The sequence below is a fragment of the Choloepus didactylus genome, chromosome 3, assembly GCF_015220235.1.
Source record: "Choloepus didactylus isolate mChoDid1 chromosome 3, mChoDid1.pri, whole genome shotgun sequence".
NCBI lineage: Eukaryota > Metazoa > Chordata > Mammalia > Pilosa > Megalonychidae > Choloepus > Choloepus didactylus.
This window is the reverse complement of record NC_051309.1, coordinates 164,414,785-164,440,852: the sequence shown is the minus strand read 5'-3', so window position 1 is coordinate 164,440,852 and position 26,068 is coordinate 164,414,785. Positions and strand designations below refer to the sequence as shown.

The 26,068-nt window shown below is 37.8% G+C and overlaps 1 protein-coding gene and 1 pseudogene across 8 annotated transcripts in view; one reads left to right on the top strand and one right to left on the bottom strand.

The window, feature by feature from the left end:
- SH3D19 (SH3 domain containing 19) overlaps window positions 1-26,068 on the top strand; it is a 177,476-nt gene that overhangs the window by 63,586 nt on the left and 87,822 nt on the right. For 3 of the 8 annotated variants that reach the window (XM_037830805.1, XM_037830808.1, XM_037830804.1), the window contains one exon: window positions 25,359-25,470. The exons of 4 other annotated variants lie outside the window; for them this stretch is intronic. The gene's annotated coding sequence lies outside the window, so the exon portion shown is untranslated. Of the gene's footprint in view, window positions 1-25,358; window positions 25,471-26,068 lie in introns of those variants that run through there. One more of the 8 variants, XM_037830809.1, reaches the window with a different exon arrangement.
- Window positions 2,558-3,222, bottom strand: LOC119529092 (annotated as a pseudogene).

Genomic DNA, 26,068 nt, shown 5'->3' with positions numbered 1-26,068 from the left:
AATCAGTGTAAACTCAAAGCAAATCTTGGGTGCATGTTTCCACTGAAGTGTTTCGTTTATGGGTTTTGTTTGCTTGTTTGTTTGTTTTATTTTTGCAGGGATATGTCAGGTAGGGAGAAGGGACAGAGAGAGAAAGGGGGGTGGGGATGGAAAAAGATGGACACCTACCTCATGGTTGGCAGACCTGAGACTGGAACCCTGTGGTTCCAAAGTTCATACTTTTTCCACTTTTCCACAAGTCTTTTTTCTGTTGATCTTTATAACTGGAAGAATTTCTTGACGCTGGATGCAATTTTTTCTAATCTAAGTTCTAAAATGCTATTGATTGAATTATACATGTTTGAACATGTAAAAATATTTTCTTATTAAATTAAGTTTAACCTTCATACTTAATGTGCGCTACTGTACAGGAGAACTTTGAAGCAAGGATCAGAAATCACATGACACTAATGCTTCCTAGTTAGAGAACTCTGTATTCAGTGCTAAATAAAAAAAAAAAATTGGCTGGTCTTCTAGTCAGCTGTGCTTAATTCTAAGCACTAACTTCCTGAACGTTATGGGTAAAGCACTTTGTTCCATTCATAAGTATAGACTTTTCCAGACTCTCATTAGAAAAAATAGAGAAAAGGAAAAAGAAAGCATTTTAAAAGTATCTTAAAGTTAGAAAATATGGTTACCATGAAGTTAAAAAAAAGACAAACAATTTCCAATATTGGAAGGCAGGGTAGATATTGTTGGGATCTTATTTTAGTATTTACTTCCTGCTGCTTGCCACCAATGGGGTTGTTAAGAATACATTTTATGGAAGTCTCAGTACCGAACATACAAAAATGAGAACAGGCATACTGTTTGATTTTTTCCGGAAGTACAAGGTAGCTTTAATGAGCTATATGAAAATTACACCACTTGTGCACAGCACCACATTAATTTCTTAAAAGTAAATAATCTTTGTTGTTTTTATATAACATAGTCACTCTATATGCAGTATGTCCAAGATTTAACTCTACTATCTCATTCTATCCATACAAAACATAATGGAAGGGGTTTCCAAGGAAGATGGTGGAGTAGGGAGCTCCAGGATTCAGTCCTCCCACAAAAACAACTATTAAACAGACAGGATCTGTCTGAAACAACTGTTTTGAAACTCCAGAGGCCAGAAGAACACTGTACAGCATCCAGGAGAGAGCGGGAGGAAGAGCCTGATAAATTGCAGTAAAGAACTATAAATTGCTCTCTCTGCACAGCAGTTACTGGTGTCCACCCTCATGGCAGGGCACTGTGGGTCCTGTCCCTGGCTAGCTGTTGCTAACAGAAAGGGACATAAAAATCTTCTTCCCAGGAACTAGGGTGTGCACGTCTGATCACTGAGAACAGTTTTTTTTGTTTTTTTTGTTTTTTTTTGTTAATACTCTGCAGTTTGTTTTGAAAACAATCTTTGATATATCCAAATGAATTTGAAATTACAGTTATCTCAAAGGACACAGAAATTACCTGTATTCTCCTGTAAATGAAACACTGGTAAAAGAACAGTTAACATATTTTAACGACTTCAACATAATAGAATTATTTTTTCCAGCTATTTTTTCCATCTAAGCCAATATATATTTGACAATTGGACTATATGTGCATTTGTCAAAGTGAGCATAAGATAAAACAACTTACAGTGTTCTCTCTGCTTATAATTAAAATTTCAGAGGCAAAGTGGTCCAAATGGGAGCAAATAGCTGACTTCCTTATGAAATAAACTAAACAAAAATTAAGAATAATCAAAGGTGCTAAAGATTAATTCCATAAATTATTCTCTCTCTTTCCTGTCCTTATACAGATGTGCACTATGGGTTGTGTGTGAATTAGAATACTTTCAATCAAGATCATGAACTTCCGTGTCTAAGAGTATGCAATTCAATAAAAGCCTCTGGTGTAAAAAGGTAGCATAGGTGAATAGAGGACATTTGTCCATCAGGTTATCCATATTAACTTACTAAAGAGGTAGATTATTTAAAAGTCTCAGTGGGCTCAGATATGGGCTTGGGCCTTAAAGTGATGTTTTATTTCATTTATTAATATCATAATTAAACAGAATCCTAGCTGTCACTGTATTAGTATTTTAAGGTTAACATTAGAAAGAAATGGTTGTGTTACACAATACACACAAAACATTATATTCTGTGATTCCACTACGTTGTTTGTTCTGCTATTTTTGTAATTGGGGCAAGATAAGAGATCCAGTTTGTTTAAGAACATTTAATATACCCCATGAACTGTCTGAATTAAAATTTTTTGTTAATTCTCCTGCCGAACACAACACTGATTTCCATCTACAATTATTTTTTAAGATAAAACAGTAAGTCAGTTGGAAAAACAGCTATGACCTTGAACTATGAAACATTACACTTTAACATACTGATTAAGTAAAAAACCTAGAACTTCACTGTAAAGATGTTAACATTGTTGGCATTCGGCAGTGAATTGATGCAGGTTTTGTGACTTCTCCAAAAGTGCTTTGCAGCACCTAACACGCTGCTGGTACATAGTCTCAAAGGCAGAGTCAGTCCCATCATACGAATTTAGGAGTAGAAGGACCCCTTGGCCATGTTCCATCTTCATTTTTCTGTTCTGTCACTAACACCTTTCCTTGGTATAAACCAGCATCCTGAATGGTGCTGTCTCGTTTATTCAGTGGTTCAATGTATTTGTTCCACAATCTTGTTTCCTTTTCATCTGGAATATTGAAGATTTTTCTTATTTCCTTTTCAATTGTATCTAGTCAGCTTTGCTAAATCTTCGAGTTACAACATTTCCATTTCCACAGAGCTTCAATTCTGTGAGATATACTTCTACCTTGCAGTTTACAAACATACCCTATTCAACCACCTTTCGTGCTATTGGCTCCTGACCTTCCATCGATGTGTACCAGCTGACAAGTTTATTCCAGCCCTCAGTTGGCAACAGTATGTAATCCAATTCATCAGTAAGATGCTCCTTAAGTGATTGGGCATCACCATCTTTGAGAAGTCCAGAGTTATCAATGGGTCCAGGGTATACGTTTTGATCTCTCATCTGGTATTTGTCCCAACTGTCAAAGCCAACATATTTTTTCCACTGTTTGAACCAGTGACTATCGACTAGGTACCAGGTGTCCCCTTTCTGGAGCGAGGTTTTGGGCAGTGTCGCGATGTCAGATTGCTGGGTGTCCAGATCCGCCACTCTGCCTTCTGCCATCTTCTTCCCAAGAACAGCTTTTAATTATCGAATTCTGATTGCTGGATTCTGGCTCTGAGGGAAGCTATTGTTTTAATCTCCGCTAGACAAAGGCCACTGCAGCCATTGTTTTAACCTTCCCCAGACAGGGGCTGTGGGGGATAGTTAGCTGAAGAACTGCACTTGCTGGGCAGGCCAGGTAAGCTCAGCTTTGGGGAGCTATTGGAGAAGTTTTTGGTGCCCTTCCTGATCCCCTCCACAGAACACTTAGGAACCAGTCTGGGCCCCCTTCAAAGGTCCCTGGCCCTGTACTGGCTGGGAGAGATCAAATTGGGAAAGTCCTCCCCAGGGTGACCCTCATGCCAGAATTTTCCCTCTAGGAAAAAGCAGCATGGGACAATGAAAGGAGTGTAAAAAACTATGGAGGTAGACAGTCTGGGACAAAGGCATGCTGGCTTCAAATACCTCGGAGAAAGAGGTTTATCCCATGGGAAGCAGAGGGAGACTACTGTAACAGGGGAACTCCAAAATAACTAACAAGCAAAAGCCCAGGAGAAGACAGAAGCCCAGTTAAGACAGGGAAAACCCTGCACACTGCATTTGCCTTGGGCAGACCTTCTAGATAGGAGGGCTGAAGTTCAAGAAAACCTCTGTTTTTTCATCAGCTGGTTACAAAACTGAGAAACAGACATCCCAGGGAGTAAATCCCAGTTTTAACATTGTAAAATATTAAAATGCACAACAAAAGAGTTCAAGACAAAGAAACAGGAAATGATGGCCAATCCAAAGGAAGAGGGCAAAAACACAGAAAACACCAGTGAAGAAAATGAGAATGTGGATATACTGAACAAAGCTTTTTTAAAAGCGATCTTAAAAATAATGAAAGGAAGGTAAATACAGAGAAAGAATGACAAGATATCAGGAAAAGAATGAATGAATAATATGAAAGTCTAAATAAAGAGAAAGAAACTACTGGAGTTGAAGACCATAATAACTGAAATGAAAAATACCTAGAAGGGTTTCAAGAGCAGAATGGAGATGGCAGAAGAATAAGTGAACTTGAAGACAAGACACTTGAAATGAGTCAGGCTGAGGAGCAGAAAGACAAAAGACATATTAAAAGTGAAAATAGCCTAAAACACCTTTGAGACACTATAAAGCACACCAACATACACATTATGGGAGTCCCAGAAGAAGAGAGAAAGGGGCTGAAGGAATAGCCAAAGAAATGATGACAGAGAACAGCATATTGAAAGATGTGAATATGCACATCCAAGAAGCTTGAGAATACCAAAGAGGTTAAACATGAAGAAAAGTACGTCCTATCATATATTGATTACACTATCAAATGCAAAAGACAGAGAGTTCTGAAAGCCATGTGAAAAAAGGAACATGTACATAACAAGGAATCCTGATAAGATTGATTGCAGATTTCTCATCACAAACCATGGAAGCAAGAAGGCAGTGGGTTGAAATACTTAAAGTGCTGAAGGAAACAACTGCCAGCCAAGAATTTTATACCCAGCGAGACTGTCTTTCAGAAATGAGGGAGTGATTAAGACATTTTCAGATAAACAAAAGCTGAGGGAGTTCATCACCACTAGGCCTGCACTACAAGCAATGCTAAAGCATTCCTTCAGACTGAAAGGAAAGGGCACTAGACAGTGGTTCAAAGCAGTATAAAGAAATAAAGACCTGTGGTAAAGGTAACCATTTGGGTAAAGTACAGTATTACTGTATTTTATTGTATGGTATATAACTCCACTTCTTACTTCCTACAGGTGTTAAAATGCAAGTACTTAAAAAGTAATGATAAATCTTGGTTTTTGGACATACAATGTACATGGTAATAAATAAAGATAAATGGTAGGGGAACAGAGGGGTATAGGAAAAATATATGTGCATGTTATTGAAGTTAAATTATCAAACCAAATATAATTGTTATGTATTTAGGATGTTAAATTTTAACCCTATGGTAACCATAAGGAAAACAGTTGAAAAATATATCCAAATAGAAATGAGAAGGTACTTCTTTCAGTTTGCCCAGCTGTCAGAATGCAATATACCAGAAATGGGTTGACTTTTACAATGGAGATTTACTGAATTACAATTTACAGTTCTTAGGCCATGAAAATGTCCAACTGAAGGTATCAACAGGATGATACCTGGACTCTGAAGACAGGCTGCTGGCATCCGGGGCTCCTCTGTCCCATGGCAAGACACATGGTAATGTCTACTGGTCCTTCCCTCCCAGGTTTCATTGCTTCCAGCTTCTGGCTTCAGTGGCTTCCTCTCTCAGCTTCTGTGAGTGTGTCCTTGTCTCTCAGCTTCTCGGGGGCTTCTCTGAGCTCTCTGGGCTTTTTCTATATGTCCTTCATCCTCTTATAAAGGACTCCAGTAAGGGGATTAATACCTACCTTGAATGGGGTGAGTCACATCTCAATTGAAATAACCTAATCAAAAGGTCCCGCTCATGATAGGTCTGCACCCACAGGAATGGATTGAAAGAACATGGCCTTTTCTGGGGTACAGGACATCTTAAAACTACCACAGCACTCAACTTGATACAACACAAGAAAGCAAATAACTATAAAAGTAGATTTTAGTGGAAGTGAAGGACAAAAAGGTATAAGACTTATAAAGGCTAAATAGCAAAATGGCAGAAGAAAGTCCATTTGTGAATCTTGCCAAATAATGATAGTTGCCTTCTTTTTCCCTAAAAAACAAAACTAATAGGGAAACAAGTCTGGTTGTACTCTTTAATCAAGACTTGAATAAATTAGTATTAATTTATTAGTGATGTTAAAGGCTTTACAGCAGAAACATCAGCAGTGATAAAGCTCCTTAGCAATTTAATTATTCTCGTTTAGATTCTACACAAAAGAGATTGTTCATATTTATCTGTCAGACTTTGTTTTAGAGACAGCCACACTCATTGACACTTGTTAACATTTAAATTCAGTATTGGAAACACCTTTTCTTTATGGATTAATTATTTTAAATGGACTGGTACAACTGAGAGACTACCATGGCTCTGATGTTCATTAACATCTTTTTTATTAAACTTTTTATTGTAATATGTATACAACTCAAAATTTCCCATTTAAACCTCTTTCAAGTGTACAATTCCATGGTATTAATCACAATGTTGTGCTACTATTGCCAACATCTATTACCCCAATTTTTTATCACTTCCAAGAGAAACTCTGTACCCATTAAGCAATAACATCCCCTTCCCCTTCTGGCCTCTGGTAACTTATGAACTATCTGTCTCTATGAATATGCATATTCTAGCTATTTCATATAAGCAAGATCACACACTATCCGTCTTTTTGTGCCTCACATTTCACTCAATATGATATCTTCAAGTCCATCCATATTGTAGCACTTATCAAAACTTCTTTCCTTTTTACAGCTGAATACTATTCCATTGTGTGGATACACCATATGTTGTTTATTCATTTATCTGTTGATGGACACTTGGATTGCTTCTACCTTTTGGCAATTATGAATGACACTGCTATGGACATTGGTGTACAGATACCTGTTCACATCTACATTTTGGGCTCTTTCAGAATATTCATTTCACGTGACGTGCTATTTATAGTCTCTTCCTATAGTATGGTATAGTCAAGCCCTCTAAAAATAAACCTTGGCTTTACATTTAATTCTCAGTTTTAGTCTATTGTTTTTTCTTATTTAAAGAACAATTTTGAAAAAAGAAAAAGTCACTCCTGTGATCTTCAGACATAGAAACGATTTGGAATCAAGTGTCGCCATCTTCCTTTCTTGACTTTGTTGCAAGTTTTGTTTTCCTTAAGTTAACACGAATTTTGAACTTTCTTCCATTACCCAATCAAGATTTTGAATAATTTTTCTAAAATCTGAAGGTATAGTTCCTGAAGTTCATGTACTAGGGTGTCTTTGACCTACAGAAAACCCTTAAGACAGTTTCTTTTTACTGGAGCTATAAACAGATTCTGAGACATTACAGAAAGCTATCCATGTCTTGCATGCGATAGTTCCTTAGAAGTCAAATCAGCTTTTGCCCCCTAGTTATTAAATTCAGGGGCAGTGGCAATTTCGTAAAGCCACAAAAATCACTCAGCCTCTCTACCAATGCCTGCTAGTATCTTTAACAAATGTACATACCACTTTGGGAATTAAATTTCAAGTGAGTCTTCAAAATCCACTGAGTTTTTTATTCTTTGAAGAGGACACAATATTTCGAGATATACTGCCTGTTCACTTCTTGTTTTAACAAGGATTTGAAAATCTCTCTATGGCTTGACTTCTTTTTAGCAGAAATTCTCAAATTGTCTTACTTAGCCTTCCCTAGGCTTATATCAAAGAACGGCAGTTTTCCTCAATACTCAGAGGAAAAGAAAGAAATGAATATAGAATTCTTTTCATGTCCAGCTTTTCTCACAGTTGTCATGCTTTGACTTAGGAAATAGCCTTTGAAACGTATGGTACGGATCTAGTATCTCATACTTTGTTTAAGTCTTTCAAAATAATGACCTTCATAATTATTATTTGTTAAGAGGAACTTCCACACACATTATTTTGCTTAATTTCTTGTCCATTTATAAGTTAATTTCTGCCAGTAGGCAACATAATCTGAATGCCTAAAATAGTTAATAACTTCAGATTGTCAGTGACATTCTTTACTTGCCAGAGACAGGAATCTCTTATATTTACTCCCATGTTTTATTTTGAGGGTCTACTACATCAGCTTATATAATTTCTCCCCCAGATCTTTAAGGTATTTTCATTCATTATTTATTGTATTTTTTGTTTGATTATAAACAGAGTACTGTCTTAACATAGATATTAAATGATTTTTCTTATAAATATTTGAACTCAGATTACTCAAGAAGTATACAAATTCTTGATTGCAGCTTTATTTACTCTAAATTAGTTAGCATCATCAAGAATGAGGAGAGACAATCACTGGAAGGCCTGTCCTCTTTACTACGCCATTTGTTTCTGGAAAAATGGAAGAAAAATTTGAGGATATTCTGTTAAATCTTTTTACAGTTTTCTAAAAGTCAGACTTACCCCATGGAATTATCAGTGTATCTGTCACCTGGAGTTATTATTAGGAGACTTCTTCTGCTTATTCTGTTTTCCCTTTGAGTCATGCAGCTCATTTAGTTGTACTATCAATGCCAAATCTATGTTCAGCTTCTTTTCTATACGTGGGGAGGATTTTCTTACAATCTTTTACTGAAAGATCATTTGTCTTTTTTATCTCCCATGTTTCGTATTTAGAGGTTCAGAATCTTATTGCCGTGGTTAAATACAATCTCTTTTATTACTGAAGCCCTCATACCAGAGACTTTATGTCTTAGAATATTGTCATTAATTCCTCAATCAACTGTCACTCCAGAGTATAAAGAATCATGTAAGTCATGTAAAACCTCTCCTTCTAAATGCACCTTCTCCTTCCCATTCCATTGCAGTTTTCTCTTTTTGAAGCAAAACTCTGACTTATTAATAGAAATGTGATGCTTCTGCTTTCTTTCACTATTTTAAAAGACACATCAGGTTGGGCTCTTCTGAAAAACCATCCTGAGCATGGGCCCTCATCTGGCCTTGTGACTCAGGGCAAGTTACCTAACTTCTGCGAACTTCAGATTTGGCATTTGTAAAATTAGAGTAATTGCAAAGCGGTGAAGGTTAGAGTTGATGCGCATGCCACGCAGAACAGAAATCAATAAACGACATCTCTAGTTCCTTCCATTACATTTCAGTTTGGCATAGATCTGTTTGGCCAGCCCATTGTGTGAAATTCCTAAAACCTATTTCTTAAAGAAGCAGAGATCCAACTCTAGAATGTTAATTGGAAATCTGAACTTTTACAATTTGAGTATCATTCCAAATTGTATCAATTAAAAATATATTTATTTCAGAGTTCTATTCGTGGAGTCTTAAGGGTATTAAAATGAACATCTCAGCACCATTCACCCTTTCACTCATTTAATCATGGTTCTTTCTTAGCAACATTTTTTTTTGGTGGGGGGGAGCTTTATTGAGATATAATTCACATATCATATAATGCATCCATTTAAAGTATACTCAAAAGGTTTTGGTATATTCACATAGTGGATTAATTATCACCACAATAAAATTTACAACATTTTTGTCACACACACCCCACACCCCCAAAATCCCATACCCTTTAGGCGTTCCTCTTTTCCCCAGCTCTTCATCTCTTTCTTCCCAGTCAACTACTAATCTGCTTTCTGTCTATAGGTTTGCCTTTTTCTGGGCATGTCATATAAGTGGAATCTTATATAGCCTTTGTGGCTGACTTCTTTTACCTTTTATAATGTTTTCAGGACTTAGCCATGTTGCAGCATTTATCAGTACTTCATTCCTTTTTATTGCCAAATAATATTCCATTGTGTGGATATGCCACTTTATTTATCTATCCATCAATTAATAGACATTTGGTTTCTTTCTGCCTTTTGGCTATTGCGAATAATGTTGCTATCAACCTTGGCATACAGGTATCTATTTCAGTCCCTGTTTTCCATTCTTTCCATTCTAGGAATGGAATTGCTGGATCATATAGTAACCTGATGTTTAACCTTTTGAGGAACTGCCAGACTGTTTTCCAAAGTGGCTATACCACTTTTACATTCTCTCTAGCAGTATATGAGGGGTTCCAGTTATCCATATCTATGTCAACTTGTTATTATCTGTCTTTTTTTATTATACCCATCCTAGTGGGTGAAGTGGTAAATCACTGTGGATGCTTAACTGCTTTTTGGAGCGGAATATATTAAAATCATGTTACTCAGGAGACTTCAGGGGAGATGGCTGATTAGGAAGCTCCAGGACTCACTCTTCTTCCAAAAATAGCTACTAGAGACGTAGAAACTGTCTGAAACAACTGTTCTGGGGCTCAGCATCCAGGGAAGAGAAGAGAAGAGTCTGAGAAACCGTGGTAAAAAACTATGAGTAACTCACTCTGCGGCAGCTGCAGTGCCTACCCCCCACTCTCCAGGTGAGCTGCCTCAGGTCTGGTCCCTGGCTGGCTGCTGTGGATGGGAGAGGGATGTGGAAGCCCTCTTCCCCAAGAACAGGGTGGGACATGGCTGAGCACTGGTCATGGCTTTTGATGGGCGAACTTGAATTGCTGGGTCCCGGCTCTGAACCACTGTCTTAGCCTACGTGGGACAGGGACTGCCACGGCCGTTATTTCAACCCCACCCCTGACAGGAGTGAAGGCAGTGAAGGCTAAAAGACATAGGGCCTCCCTAGAGCTGTGGGGAAAAGTTTGCTGAAAAGTGCCATCTGCTGGGAAGGCCTGGAAAGTGCAGCTTCAGAGAGCCCTCAAAAAGGCTTTTTGGCATCTTTCCTGACCCTTTCACCAGGGCTTTTTGGAACTGGTCTCTGCCCCCTTTGTGGGTCCCTGTCCTGCTTTGACTGGGAAATACTGACTTAGGAAAGTCCTCTCTGGGGGTGACCCTCCTCCCAGAATTTCCCCTCCAGGCAGCAGCAGCTAGGGGCAATGAAAGAACAAAAAAAGAAATAGAGGCAAAACAAAAACAGAGCAGATCAAGATTCCTAGAGATGAAACAGAGGAAAATAACCTTTCTCCTGTGCAAAACAATTGCACAAATGTTACGATCTTAAAAATTGCACCACATACCCCGGGCAAGAATCAAATGAAGAAGAGCTGAAAACATCTGAACAGTTAAACATGGGCATTTCTAAAGGACTAGAATAAGGTGAACCAAGTGTCAAAAATCCTTAACACAAAGCCAGGCAACAATAAATCCTAGGCAAGAGAGAGAAACTGACTTTCAGAGTAAACTCATCAAGAAAATCAAATGCCTAGACATCAGCAAAAAATTACGAGCCATATTAAGAAACAGGAAGATATGCCCCAGTCAACAGAACAAATTAAAACTTTGGAGGAGACACAGAATTTGGAACAACTAATCAAAGATGTTCAAACAAATCTCCTAAATCAATTCAAAGATATGGATGAAAATATGGCTAATGAGATAAAGGTGGTTAAGAAGATATTCGGTGAGCATAAAGAAGAATTTGGAAGTATGTAGAAAAATAATAGAATTTATGGGAATGAAAGGTGCAGGAGAAGAGATTAAAAATACATTAAAGGCATACAATAGCAGATTTGAACAGGCAGAAGAAAGAATGAGCAAACTAGAAGAGAGAACAATCGAAACCTCACAAACAGAAGAGCAGATAGAGAAAAGATTGGAAAAAATTGACCAGGGTTTCAGGGAATTGAATGACAGCACAAAGCACACAAACATACATGTCATTGGTGTCTCAGAAGGAGAAGAGAAGGGAAAAGAGGCAGAAAGAATATTTGAGGAAATGATGGCTGAAATTGCCCCAGATCTTATAAAAAATGTAAATATACATGTCCAAGAAGTGCAGCATTCTCCAATTAGATAAATCCTAATAGACCTACACTGAGACACATACTAATCAGAATGTCAAATGCCAAAAATAGAGAATCCTGAAAGCAACAAGAGAAAAGCCATCTGTCACATACAAGGGAAAAGCAATAAGATTAAATGCTGATTTCTCTTCAGAAACCATGGAGGTGAGAAGGAAGTGGTATGATACATTTAAGGTCTTGATGGAGAAAAACTGCCAGTCAAGAATTCTTTATCTGGCAAAACTGTCCTTCAAAAATGAGGGAGAGTTTAAAATATTCACAGATAAACAGAAACTGAGAGTTTGTCAACAAGAGACCAGCCCTTCAAGAGATACTAAAGGGGGTTATACAGAGTGAAAGTAAAAGACAGGAAAGACAAACAACCCTATTTAAAAATGGGCAAAGGACTTGAATAGACTATTTTTCCAAAGAGGAAATACAAATGGCCAAAAAGCACGTAAAAGATGCTCAACAGTACTACTGTTAGGTAAATGCAAATCAAAACCACGAGATATCATACCTGCTAGAATGGCCACTATTAAAATAACAGGAAACTACAAGGGTTGTAGAGGATGTGGAGAATGAGGAACACTTGTTCACTGCTGGTGGAAATGTAAAATGGTGCAGCTGCTGTGAAAGACACTTTGGCAGTTTCTTAGGAAGCTCAGTTTAGAATTGCCATATGATCTAGTGATCCCGCTGCTAGGCATATACCCAGAGGAACTGAAAGCAAGGACTCAGAGACATTTGCAAACTGATGTTCATAGCAGCCTTATTCACCATTGGTAAAAGATGGAAGCAACCCAAGTCCCCATCAACAGATGAATGGATAAACAAAATGTGGTTTATCTTTACAATGGAATATTATTAAGCAGTAAGAAGGAATGAAGTACTGATGCATGTGACAATATGGATGAACCTGGAGGACATTATGTTGAGTGAAATAAGCTAGACACAAAAGGACAAATATTGTATGAGCTCACTGATAAGAACTAACTCTAATAAGCAAATTCATCGAGTTAGAATATAGGTTACCAGGAGATAGAATGTGGGTAAAGAATGGGGAGATGGGGGGCTAATGGTAAATTTGTGTAGAATTTCTAATTAGGTGGCTTGTAAATGTTTGGAAATGGATAGTGTTGATGGGAGCACATTATTGTAAGTGTAATTAATAGTGCTGAATTATGAGTGTGAATAAGGAAAGTTCGAAGATAAAACATGGGACTGTATAATACAGTGAACCCTGTTGTGGACAATGACTGTGGTTATTAGTTCAAATATAAGAATGTTCTTTCATGAATTAGAACAAATGTATATCACTATTACAAGGTGTTAATAATAGGATGGTATAGGGGAAAAATGCATCTAAAGCAAACTGTGGATTATCGTTAACAGTAATATTTTAATATTCTTTCATCAGTTGTAACAAACATACCACACCAATGCAGTGTGTCAACAGTAAGGGGGTATATGGGAATGCTCTAATTTTTACATGACTTTTGTGTAAACCTACAACTTCTCTAATTAAAAAAATAATAATTAAAAAAAATTAAGTGAAAGAATGAAAGAAACCAGATACAGAGTACTTCATATTATATGATTCCACTTGTATAAAATGTAGATTAAATTACAAATAAATCTATAGGGGGAGAATTAGATTAGTGGTTATGTAGGGCTGGGGAAGGATAGAGGGATTGAGAAGAAACTGGTAAAAGGAGTATGGGGTTTTTCTTTTTGGAGTAATGAAAAATGTTCTAATGTTGATTATGGTGATGAATGCATAGCTCTGTGATTATACTAAAAGCCATTGATTGTCCATTTCAGATGGATTGTATGTTATCTGAGTATAACTCAATAAAACTGCTTTTTAAAAAACAACAACAAAAAAAGTCATGTTACTCATGCTTTGGTAATAGCCTGTCAATGGTGAGGGTGATTGAATAGTTAAGCCACATATGCAGAATCTTATTATTATTTACACCTAGTAAACAGAATTTTCCTAGACTTTTTTCCTTCATGATGTCTGTTTTGTATTCTCCTGATCTGTAGTTTTCTATTTCCAGCAGTCTTCTTGGGCTGATCAGTTCTCCTTCTGCAACCTGCCCCTATAGATATCATAACACAGTGAACAGATCCGTAACACCTACCCTTTCTTTTCATCTTTCCATTGTCTGTCCTCTCCTTGAGAGATTTTTCTCTTAACAGAATTTTAAAGTGTATTCCAGTGATAGATCTCCATCTGAAACAGAGAAATACTAAGGTCTCAGGATAGAGTATTTCCTGTTCATAACTTTTCTTCAGTCATTTCTTTGAGTGCCTTATCGCCTCTGTGATCTCTAGCCTTGTCTTCTGAAGTGCTAAGTATATGAATGATATGGACCTTCTAAATCTATTCTCCATGGCTCTTAATTATTATATTTTCTCTTTGTTGTTTGATTTAAGTTCTTTAAAATTATGTCAACTTTATTTTTAGATTATAAATTCAGTTTTTAGCCTTGTCTATTATATTATTCAGCATATTCACTTAATCTTTTATATTAACAATCACATATTTAATTTCTAAGAACTGTTTCTTGCTCTCTGTTCCTTTTTCATGGTTGACTTTTCTTGTTTGATAAATGTAATATGTTGCTCCTCACTAAGGATACCAATTAGAATATTTTAAATGTTCTCTTTTGTTCCCTGAATTCTCTTTCTGTTTGGTACAAAATCAATTGTACAGTTTGGTCTTTCTCTTTTATTCTGTTGTTTTTCCTCAGATGATTATCTTTGGTTATAGGTACGTGTTTATGAATAAAGGTCTAAGTTGACTTTTACAAGTGGTGGGTTTGTTCCTCTAAAAAGGCTTTCCTTTGAAAGATAAAACTGACTGGTCAATGGATGTATTAATAGAGCATGTCAGTAGGTAGGCCTCCCTGTAAGGGGGCAGGCAGGGACCCCCAAAGTGCCAACAATAGGAAGTTATTCCAGGTATAAGATGTATCTGGAGATGAGATGCTTTACTATACCTGATTTTCTTCTAGAAGCTGCCTTTTCTCTGTGTTTTCCAACCATTTCTGGATTTGAAGTGACCTCAGATCCTAAATTTTCTTGCACTTGATTCTTTCCTCTCAAGCCTCAAGTCCCCTGCTGGAAGTCTTCTTGAGCAGATCAATAACTTTGTATAGATAGCAATTTTCGGCCTTTAGCTCAAAAGGGAAACTGTGCTTCCCTTTTTTGTAATTGGTTGTGGGGTGGGGTGGGCTTGGCAGCTCTGAGAACCTGGATCTGGTATTCTGAATGCAGGTCTTTAATTGATTGTCTTCATGGTAGCCTGAGGCCCACTTTATATTCTTTGACTCAGAGGGAGCTCCTTAGGGAGAATTCATGCTAAACCTCTGGTATCTTGGACCCAGATTGGTAATTTCTTAGGATGTCTAGTCCACTGATGGCTCCCATTCTTGTGTTTTAGTGTTGTTATGGTTCCATTTGGATTTTTATTTTATTTTATTGTCAGTGTTGGGGGCAGGAGGAGTAGATGTGACTACATACTCAGTCATCTTGAATGAATCAAGTAAACATTTCCATGTGGTTTTTCACGTAGAAGCCTCAAATTTAATGTATCGCAAACACAATCTATTTCCACCCACTCCCTCAGCTTGCTTCCTCATCTTGCTTTGTTTCCAACCTCAGTTAATGGTACCATATTCAATGTGCCATATTGTTCCTTCTGATCCCTCCCTCAACGTTTTGTCCATTTTCTAATCCTATCAGTTTTATATCTTTCTTTTAAGTCAAGCCCCCTACTTTAATTTCTTCTGACTCTTGTCTTAGGTCAGGTTTTTAATCCTGGTGTATACTGTTGTGCCTAGTCTTTCTGCTTCCAGTCTCCACCCTTCCACCCCGGCCCATCCCTCCAGGTTAACTTTTCTTCATGGCCTACGGAAAAGTACAAATGCTAAGGTATAGCAGTCTGAACTTGCCCCAGTATGATCTTGAATTACCTTTATAATGTTGTCTCCCAATATATTTTCCTCACCCTTTGCATTCCATCCATAACTCAGTTCTCAACCCCTCTTAGTCCTTTGTTCTTGCACACTTTTGTACCTATGGTTCTCCTAAACTTAGATCCTCTTTATCCCACCTCTGCTTCTCAGATATTACCAACCTAAATTTACACTTAGGTCAAATGTTACCTATTCTGGGAAGCCTTCAAAGATTTCCTAGTCACAGCTAAACCTTTCCTTATAATTCTGTATTTTAGTAGCCCCTGGGCAGACATTTATTTAATTGTCACCATTTGGTTACTCACTAGCATCCCCGTAAGTCCAAGACACAGTAATTTGCCTGTCAACTGCTTTTTGATTCCTGTTGCAAGGCTGGTAGTCCAGTCCAAGTGACTGATAAAACTTTAGTGAAAGTTTTGAAAATGCAGTTAACTCATACTATAAAATATGCACAGGAAACACATGGATTTGGGTGAAATTGTTATTTGGGAGTGGTCTTGGAATTTGTACAAATATTTTTGATATTGAAGATTTTGGAGATTGTTACAATATGCCTGACATATCAGTCAAAAATGTTAAGATTCTTTTGTACTTTTTGCAAGTGCAGTATGCATTCGAAATTGTTTTCTCTTGTTTTCTACATAGATATTAGTTTGTTGCAAGTAAATTGTGTTTTATGCCAACTGTATTCTCCAACCCACTCTCCTCTGAGTCATTCAGTGCTATCTTTGATTCTTTTTTCTCTGGGTCAGAGCTGGGGTGGCTCAGAGAGGTCTAGATAGGAGCACGCTGAGCCAGAGGGTGGCCAAGAAGGATATCACTCACCCACGTCTGCAGTTGTTTCATCCATGGCTGTGTAAGAAGAAAGTACATGACACCCTATTGTGGTTTCTGATAAAGCAGAAAAGTCCTATACTTCACCTTTGTATTTCCAGAAGTGTCCCCCGACCAACCAGTCATTCTGTTTCTCAGACACATTTTTAAGTTGCCTGTGGTATGTGTGTTAATCCATGAATGATGCAAACAAATATATTCTATCATGTTTCAATGAGTCTGAGTGTAGAGTAGTGTGAAAGTATTCTGAGATGGTGATGACAGGTGAGCCCAAATATCTGAAAGTCTGGTTAGTAGAACCGATACATAAGCTGCCCCAGAGCAAAGATTTTGCATTTGGCTAATAGATCTTATAGTTCTTCCCTACTCTTCATTGATGGTGTGTTTTAAATATGTTTATTAAAACTGGACTTAGCATTACAATGAAAAGATAGTTAATTATGTCTGAAAATAAAATCAGTGACACCCAGATTTTTCTTGCATTGGCTTTGGTATCCTATAAAAATATAATAATTCTCTCAGGTCACTTTCTTCTCCTCCCCCTCCCCCCCTTTCCCTCCCCCTCCCCCTCCCCTCCTTCTTTCTTCTTTCTTCTTCTTCTCCTTCTCCTTCTCCTTCTCCTTCTCCTTCTCCTTCTCCTTCTCCTTCTCCTTCTTCTCCTTCTCCTTCTCCTTCTTCTTCGTCTTTTTTAACTCCACTCTGGGGCACAGGAATGAACAATTAAGGAAAAAAAAAAGCATTTCAACAGAAATCAAGTTGTTCTCACAATCTGTTAATTTTATAATGAATAATTACGACTAAACTGCCACCTCCCTACCATCATATACCTGTATCCATCCTTTGTTGAGCCCATAAGCTTAATATTAGTGGCATAAGATTATTGATAGCAGTAGGTAGTGAATTGGAGCTACTCTTCCAGCTTGGACGTCTTGTCATAAGATGTAAGATGTCCAAGTCGAAATATTCTGTCTTCATAGAAATTTATGGGAGGGTTTGTGTGTGTGTTGTGGAGCTAAAGAAGACCCTCAGAGATGGTGGCAAGGAATTTGAGACCCTGGATCCAGTCTTTAAACCACACACTGATACTGAAATATGAGTGTGGCTTGTGGTGAACAGCGTCTCTACACGTTTACCCTGCAGTCCATCAACCAAGTGGAACCTCCAGCCTTCTGATGTAGTGGAAAGAGCAGGGGCTGTGGGGTTCATCAGATCCAGGTCTGAAAATTCATATTCCCTTTTTCTTTGCTATCTACTCTGAGCCTTTGCTTTCTCATCAATAACATGGAAAAGACATCCATCATGGGACTTCTCTGCTCAAATGAGAATGTCTTAAGAACACCTCTAACGTAATAAACAGTTAGTGAATAATAGCTGTTGTTGTTATTATGTTGATAGTCAATTCTTGAAATTATCTAAACAGTTTTCTGTGGCCTTGAAGCCACAGAAGTGAATCCCTTTTGCAACTTCCTGTGCCTCTTTTTGATAATTGCATTGCCTCCCCCTGCTGAAACAGTGCATTTTTCATTACATGAATATTTTTACTAATTCTGCAATTTGAAATACCACTCCAAAATACTTTCTTTCCAAATTAAAATTATTTGAAGACTTTGCATGGTATTGCTAATCTCTTCTCGAAGAATTTATAACCCCCTGCCTCCCAAAAAGAAACGAAAACAACACAAAGGCTTTTAGCTCAACTATTTCCAGTTTATGGAGTTTTGGAGAGTTCCCCCTACCTGTATATTCAAGGACAGATACTTACATTGAAACTGCTTTGTATAAGACACTTCACCAGGCATATAGAGACCCTGTCTTGTAGGAATTATAGAAATAGCAATAAGATGTAGATAGAATTACAATTTAAGTCAGAATGTACTAAGTGCTGACAGGGGCTAGGCGCTGTGTAATGGGGAGTAGGGGCAGCATTATTTCTGCCTGTGGGAAGCCAAATAAGGCTTGAAAGCAGAGGTGGCAGGTCTCTTCTCACCCAAAGATTCTGTGAAAAATCAAAACTGAGCACTGACTTTGAGGCGTTCTGCAGGGTGAAAAAATGGCATTCATCCTTCAGGGTGAAGAATTGGGCCTTCTTGTTTGTGTTCCTGTAGCCTTCTCCAGTTTGTTGTGTGGATGGGAGTTTGTTAAATCAAGTGGGGAGGAAGGAGACAGGCAGGCTTGAATTTGCAAGAAGAGATGTGTTGTACAGAGAATACAGTCACTATCCTCGGGTAAACTAATTTGGCTGGGCTAGATGTGGCTTTACTTATTCTTGGTTAAAAGAAAAAAGTTTTCAACACTATAGAATAGAGACCAAGACTGCCCCACTGTGGATAAAAGGCTCAGTTTGAAGACCTGGATCAGAAAAGTCCTCATCCGTGTATGAAAGATTTACAGAGCCCAGTGTTCTTACACAGAACGAGGTCCCTGGAGTTTAGAGTAATGTTGTTTTCCTTTTTCTCGGGCTGCTTCTTAGCTGGAGGAGTCTCTTGGTTACAGTGTTTTTCTGATATTTCCAATTTTGCAGTTGGCTGTACAGAGTTAAAGCCTTATGTTATCTGATCTGTGAATTAATTAGAACTTGAGGAAAAAGAGACAGTAAGAAGTGTCTTTTGCTTCTTAAAGAAAAAAAATCATCTTTATTTTTACCCTAACAACTGAAAAAGCAACTCTGGTTAAGATGTTGTCCACCCTTAGCAACTGAAATAACAATTTTGATCTTTGTTTTCTGGATTCTTGTGGAAGAAATCTATACCATTCTGAAATAGAAGCAGATTTCAGTAATTTCATAAACAGATAAAATATTTATTTTTAATCTGTTTTTGTTTCTTTCTTTTTACCACTCATCCATTCTACTCAAGAAATTCGTTTTGGGGTTCTTTTTTTTTTTTTTTTTTTGTACTTTCGATTGTTTACAGTACCATTACATAGTTGTACATTCATCACCTAAATCAATCCCTGACACCTTCATTAGCACACACACAAAAATAACAAGAATAATAATTAGAGTGAAAAAGAGCAATTGAAGTAAAAAAGAACACTGGGTACCTTTGTCTGTCTGTTTCCCTCCCCTACTTTTCTACACATCCATCCATAAACTAGACAAAGTGGTGTTTGGTCCTTATGGCTTTCCCAATCCCATTGTCACCCCTCATAAGCTACATTTTTATACAACTGTCTTCGAGATTCATGGGTTCTGGGTTGTAGTTTGATAGTTTCAGGTATCCACCACCAGCTACCCCAATTCTTTAGAACCTAAAAAGGGTTGTCTAAAGTGTGCATAAGAGTGCCCACCAGAGTGACCTCTCGGCTCCTTTTGGAATCTCTCTGCCACTGAAGCTTATTTCATTTCCTTTCACATCCCCCTTTTGGTCAAGAAGATGTTCTCCGTCCCACGGTGCCAGGTCTACATTCCTCCCTGGGAGTCATATTCCACGTTGCCAGGGAGATTCACTTCCCTGGGTGTCTGATCCCACGTAGGGGGGAGGGCAGTGATTTCACCTTTCAAGTTGGCTTAGCCAGAGAGAGAGGGCCACATCTGAGCAACAAAGAGGCATTCAGGAGGAGACTCTTAGGCACAAATACAGGGAGGCCTAGCCTCTCCTTTGCAGCAACCGTCTTCCCAAGGGTAAAACTTATGGTAGAGGGCTCAACCCATCAAACCACCAGTCCGTTTTGGGGTTCTTATGTCTTAGAACATGACTGCGAGAGCTTAGTAACCCACAGGATGAATTAGGGACGGGGAAAGATGTTAGGGCTTCAAGGAATGGGAAGGATGGTGATCCCTGCTTGGCACCATTTTTCATCATGAAGGAACTGCCTCTGCCTGCCTTTTAGTTCTCGTTCTCCCTTCTTCTGCGTTCGTTTAGGGATTATTTGTCACTTCTGTCAGAGGCTGCAATGGGAAAATGAAAAGAAGTGAGAATCAGATTTATTAATTTTTCATGGTAGCCTTGGTTCCAAAAGGCTGGAAAAAGAAAGAGGCTGAAACTATTGGATTGGGGAAGGTTTGGAAATATTTATTAGTACATTCCCATCCTTTTGACCAGTAATAAGGAACAAAAGATCCTATAGAATTAAAAAAAAAACTCTATACTGGACAGAGGACAATTAATCTTTTAGATAATTCTACCCACAATATTATGAATTCTATGAGTTTTCTGTATCCCCGATATTCTCAATCATAATAATAGTAAACATTTACTGAACACTTATCATAGTCAGCAACCATACTATGCCTTTATGCCTTTGTTTAATCCTCACTCAACTCGATGAGATGGGTGCTACTATTATTGTCCTTTTACGGATGTGGACCTGAGGTTTACAAAGGTTAAGTAACTTGCTGAGGTCACTCAAGTAATAAATGAGTAGTGAAGCAAGAACTCAAACCAAGGCCTGTCTGACACAGTTTTTGCTCTTAACCTCCACCTAGGTTTTATGCTGAAAATTTTATTGACTTCCCATTGTGGTCATGATCCAGTAGTGGATACCTGGAGCCACTAAGTAATCAGTGCTCACCTATTTTTGTGGAGCCATCTAAAATGCACAAATTAACCTAAATAATGTGGAATCAAAGATAAGTAAGTGATGGAATTAAAGAAAGGACACTTGCATTATATTCTTAAAAGATGAGGGTTTGGCCTGATTGGTTTGGAAGGGAGAATCACTGTTATTCCCCACTCCCTTTTGTACTTGGAGCCTGGTCCTACACCAGTTGAAGTTCACTTCATTTGAGAGGTGACAGCTGAGGGTCAGGCATTGCTCTGGACACAGATGACAAAGACCAAGACATTGGTCCCAGGGAAAGGGGTGGTGATAATGAGATAATACTGTCCAAGCTGAGATCTGGTCCAGCTGATCTTGTAAGAAATGTTTCAAACTCAAATTAGTTTAGGAAAGGCTATGTTAAGGTTGAAGAGATTTTTTTTCCTGCAGGATTTCTCAGAGTTTTTGACATGTTAATACGTGTTGTGACTAAGAGATTATTATAATTAGGGAAACACTGAAAACAATCCCAGCTATTAGATTACCTTCTCAGGTTCCCTTTCTTGGAGTGTACCTTAGTCCAGGTAAAGTTTATGACTCCTTTAGAAAAACCCTTAGGAATGGCCTAATATTTTGAATTTGTGTTTCTGTGGCAGCCAAGGGAATGGAAGGTTTTGTTTTGTTTTGTTTTCTAAAAGGTCTTTTTATGCCTCCTTAAAGTTTCCCTTGCTGGAAAAAAAAAAAAAGATTTTGTAACAAAAAAGAGCTATGAAAGTAATTCCCACATAGGAGAATCAATTAATAGGGAACTTGAAGTGGGAGAAGCAAGAGGGTTGTGGCACTCTGTCCCCAGCCTGCTTCCATTCTGCTCCCCTCACCACCTTGCTTCCCGTGATGTGAGCAGTACTGATGAAGTACCTGTCTTCCTAAAGTCTCTGCCCCTTGGCATGCAAAGGGAAGAGCAGATAGTGGCTCTGATTGTTCATCTTTGAAACTACTAACACATAAAGCCCAAATCATTAAAAAAAAAAAAAAAAAAAAGAGCCTGAATTCAATTGTCCATTGAATTCAACAATCCAATAGATTCAATTGAATAATTTTAAAGAATTATTGAAAAAGAAGCAGGAGCCTGTCACCAAATAGCTCATTCCTCTTCCAGTTCCTCTTGCAGTTTACATGTTGTTTTCTTAGGTATAGTTTGGTTTGGAGAGGGCTGCTTTGAGGCAGAAGGAGAAACCAAATGTGGGTCACTTTAGGAAAACGGTGACTCTTAAATCACTACTGTGCTTATAAAAAGTAAAAACATGTGTGGGAATTCTTAAGGCACACTTTTTCAGCAGTATCAGGTAGGTCATGAACCAACTGCACCCTAAAGGAGCCGGAAAAGGTAATGGGAGGGCTTGAGTATTACCATTATCAATAAACAGTTACTGAGGGCTGATTGTGAGCATAGTTCAAGACATAGCCTGTCTTCATCAGATAAGGGGACAGATAAATGCCAAAAACCTTAAATAACTATACAACTATGTTATGTGCTAAGTATCAATTGTGTAGCATAGATAGTATAAGTGTTCAGAAAGGATGTTGAAGGGAAAGAGGAATCAAGGATGGCTTCATGGAGGAGGAGGTACTTGAGCCAGGCATTGGAGATAATAAGCATAGCAGTAACAGAATTAGAGTTGTAGAATTTGTTTTGTTCCAGGTACTGAGCTAGGCTCTTAATACCCTTCAACTTATTTATTCTCACAAAAACTTTATAAAGATAGTATTTCTATTTTGTAGACGAGGAAACTGAGGCTGAGAGAGGTTAAATAACTTTGCAGTCATACCACTAGTTAATAGCTGGTATTTTAACAACATAATGGCAGGCTGTATTTATTGAGTGCTGGCTGTGTGCTGATGTGTGCCACTGGTATCATCTCATTTATCCTCTCAAGGTCTATGGCATGTTGGGTTGGAGGAGAAGAGACTAGAACCAGAAAATCCAGTCAGGACTCTGTGACAGCGGGGCTACAAGTGCTGATAAGAACCTAAAATGAGAGGAAAAACAGTGGGCATCGGAAGGAGAAAATAGATCCCAGAGACAAAATCTGCTCCTTTGTTGAAACATAAAACTTGTATTGAAAAAGGCTTCCCTTCCATCTGTAATCCTTCTCCCTATGTGGCATTTTAATAACTTTAGACACTTTATAATTAGAATTAATGAGAGGTGTCAGTATTGCTGAAGCTGTAGACTAAACTTTACTACTTATCCATAGAAGCGTGGGCAGCAGTGGAATATGCTTCTCTATAATATGCCTCATTTTCCTCCTGCTGTGGGAACTCATAGAAGTTATCTTTAATTCCTTGGCTTATTTTCAACCAAGAAAGTAGGAACTTTCTTACTAAGTTCAACAGGTATATTGGTGCAAAAAGAACAAATATATGTTTAGTGAAAACCTAGCATGTACTAGTTCCTGTGGGAGCCTCAAAAGTGAATAAACATCAATTTGGGGACACACCTGAACAAGGGCAGTCAAGTGAATTAGAAAGGGGAGGTGGGTAGGAATTAGCCGGTGTACAATTTTGTAAACTGAGAACCCGATGTTTTCAAATAGACATAGATATTTTCAGTTTTCTTGCTTAAATATAAGAACCATTTAAAGCTTAAGAAAAGCCTTTAAAACTCCAATATCAGATATATAAAATTCCACCCACATTCTACTTGAGTAGAACCAGTTTTGCTATCTTTTAAAGAGTCACTGAAGTGCGATTCATGAACCTGAATATCTTCTATCATATAATAGATGGGTTCATTGTTGTATTTATTCTGTTTATCATAAGAAATAATGACACTGTGGCTGCAAATAATTCTTTTTTGGACTGTGTGGACCCTTTAGTTTATTCTGAAAAGCACAAAGCGTTTAAGCAGGATTGATGTGTGTTTAAAAAATAATGTATCCAGTATGCGCTCCCAGGCAGGAACTTGGCAGTAGTGCTTGGGAGTATGCTGTAGAATCCCTTCATAGTCATAAAGAGAGATTTTAGAACTCCAGTATGAGATACAAGACAGATTCCCTTTACACTTCCTACCCTATACTGGAGTGTTTCTGCAAATATATGTGTGAGGGTGTCTGTGTGTCTTCATTCACTTAGACTGGGGTCTGTCCCCCCACACTTTCAAAGAACAATTCTGAACATTGAGAGTGTACTGCTGGTCTTTCTGGGAAACCTAAGTCATCATGTTCTCTTGGTGGGCACCTGGGGCTAGTACATTATCCACAGCAAATGTGCAGCATTTGGCAAATAAATTTTAGAGTTAGATCATTCATAACTATTTTTTTCATAGAAATGGTGAGACTTTGGGCTACTAAGTTATTTGTATGACTTCTAAGTATGTGTAAGTTTAGGAAGCCTTTGCAAGTGTATTCTCTCCTAATTATTTAAAAATTAGAAACTCAAATAAAGGGGGGGGGCGTGTACCAGAGTGTTTGATTGATTTGAGATAAACAAAATCCATACACTTAGAGCACTGTGTATAGCCAAGATGTAATTCCCATGTTTGCTATAAATCTGTTCTCATTCTTCTTAAGGGGATTTTATCCAAATGTCTTGCTATTATTGGCAAGAAAGCAGATCCCCAAATCTGCCCTCAGTACTTTGTTTTGTTCAGTCTTGGTTTTTGGGCCAAAATAATAACTTGTTATTATTTTGCCAGAAACCTAGCATTTCCACTAATGTATTTCTTGACAGTTGCACAATATTCTTGGCTATCGTGAAAATAGCTTTAGTTATAACTATATAAAAATATACATAGACACAAATGGATACACAACATGAACACACACCTCCACACACACACGTATTCAAGCCAATAGATGGCTGTATGATAAAATATGAAATCCAGTGATCTGTATATCATTTGTATATTTGGGGAAAAAAAACGATCAAGCCAAGAACATATGTTTCAGTTTGTTTTCTCTTAGCAAGAGGGATATTGTAAGTAATAGACAATTTAAATCTACCCCCAAATTATCAATTATATGGGTTCTTAGGAGTAGCATGTATACTGTGTATGTTGCGTAGGAATGTAATACATATGAAAGTAAGAGCGAATTCAGAAGAGGGGAAGATGTTTACAACATCCTTGAACAGATGATCAAGTTATTTTCCTGGTTGTAAATACTAGTTCAATAGGAAAGTACTATGGAAAACAGTTTGTATTTTCTTAGAGAAGAAAGTATAAAAGTGACTATAGAATTTCCTGTTTTAACAAAGTAGGAAAGGGAACTGTGAGCCATTTGCTTCCTGAGTGGCCGCATTCCAGCTGTGCAGACTGGTCATAACACATCTGCCAATCAGAACTGGCCCGGGAGGGGAGCGCTCAGATGCTGTCTTGTTTACATGCATCGTGACTCTGTTTCCCCTCCTCCCGTGTGTTGTACCACCAGGAAGATTAAGTGGGGGAACTCGCTGTTACATGCCTGAATAAATTATGAAACTAGGATCGCAGCCACAGCCCGTGACATCATGAGCAGAGTTTTAGCTCATCTTTAGCCACAGGTAAGAGTTGTTGCTTTGTTATATGAGGGTGGCGGATCTGCCTCCAGCCCATGGATTTACTTGGAGACATTATACTTTTGTTAGCAAACCTAGCAGGCTAAAAGCTGGAGAGGAGCTACTGAACAGTTGATTAAAATGTGTGCTGCACTGCTATGACTTTAAATTTTTAGTACTCAACAATTGAAAAAACAAGATCTGTTTATTTAAGAGAGGGGTAAAATAAAAGTAAAGTAAAACAGAAAGTTTTGAAAGCAGCTTTGATGCTAAATTACTGTGTAGAGAAATTGGAACCAGAAGCATATTAATTTTGGAGAGCAATTATACCTAAAAAAAAAAACATGTTTTACTGTGAATCTTTCTACTTCATAGTCTTTCAGAGAACATTGTCCTCATGTGTACTACTAATCCTTTGGCTTTTAAAAAAGTTTCTTTTTTATTATGAACCCATTCAGAAAGAGTTGATACATACATTTAACTACATTAATCCTATTCCTTTCCTTCCAGATTTCTCTCTAGAAGTTTTGTTTTGTTGTGTTTTGTTATCCTCTTTATACTGTTCACCAACAATAAAATTAAGAAAAAAGAGCTCTTGTCTAGT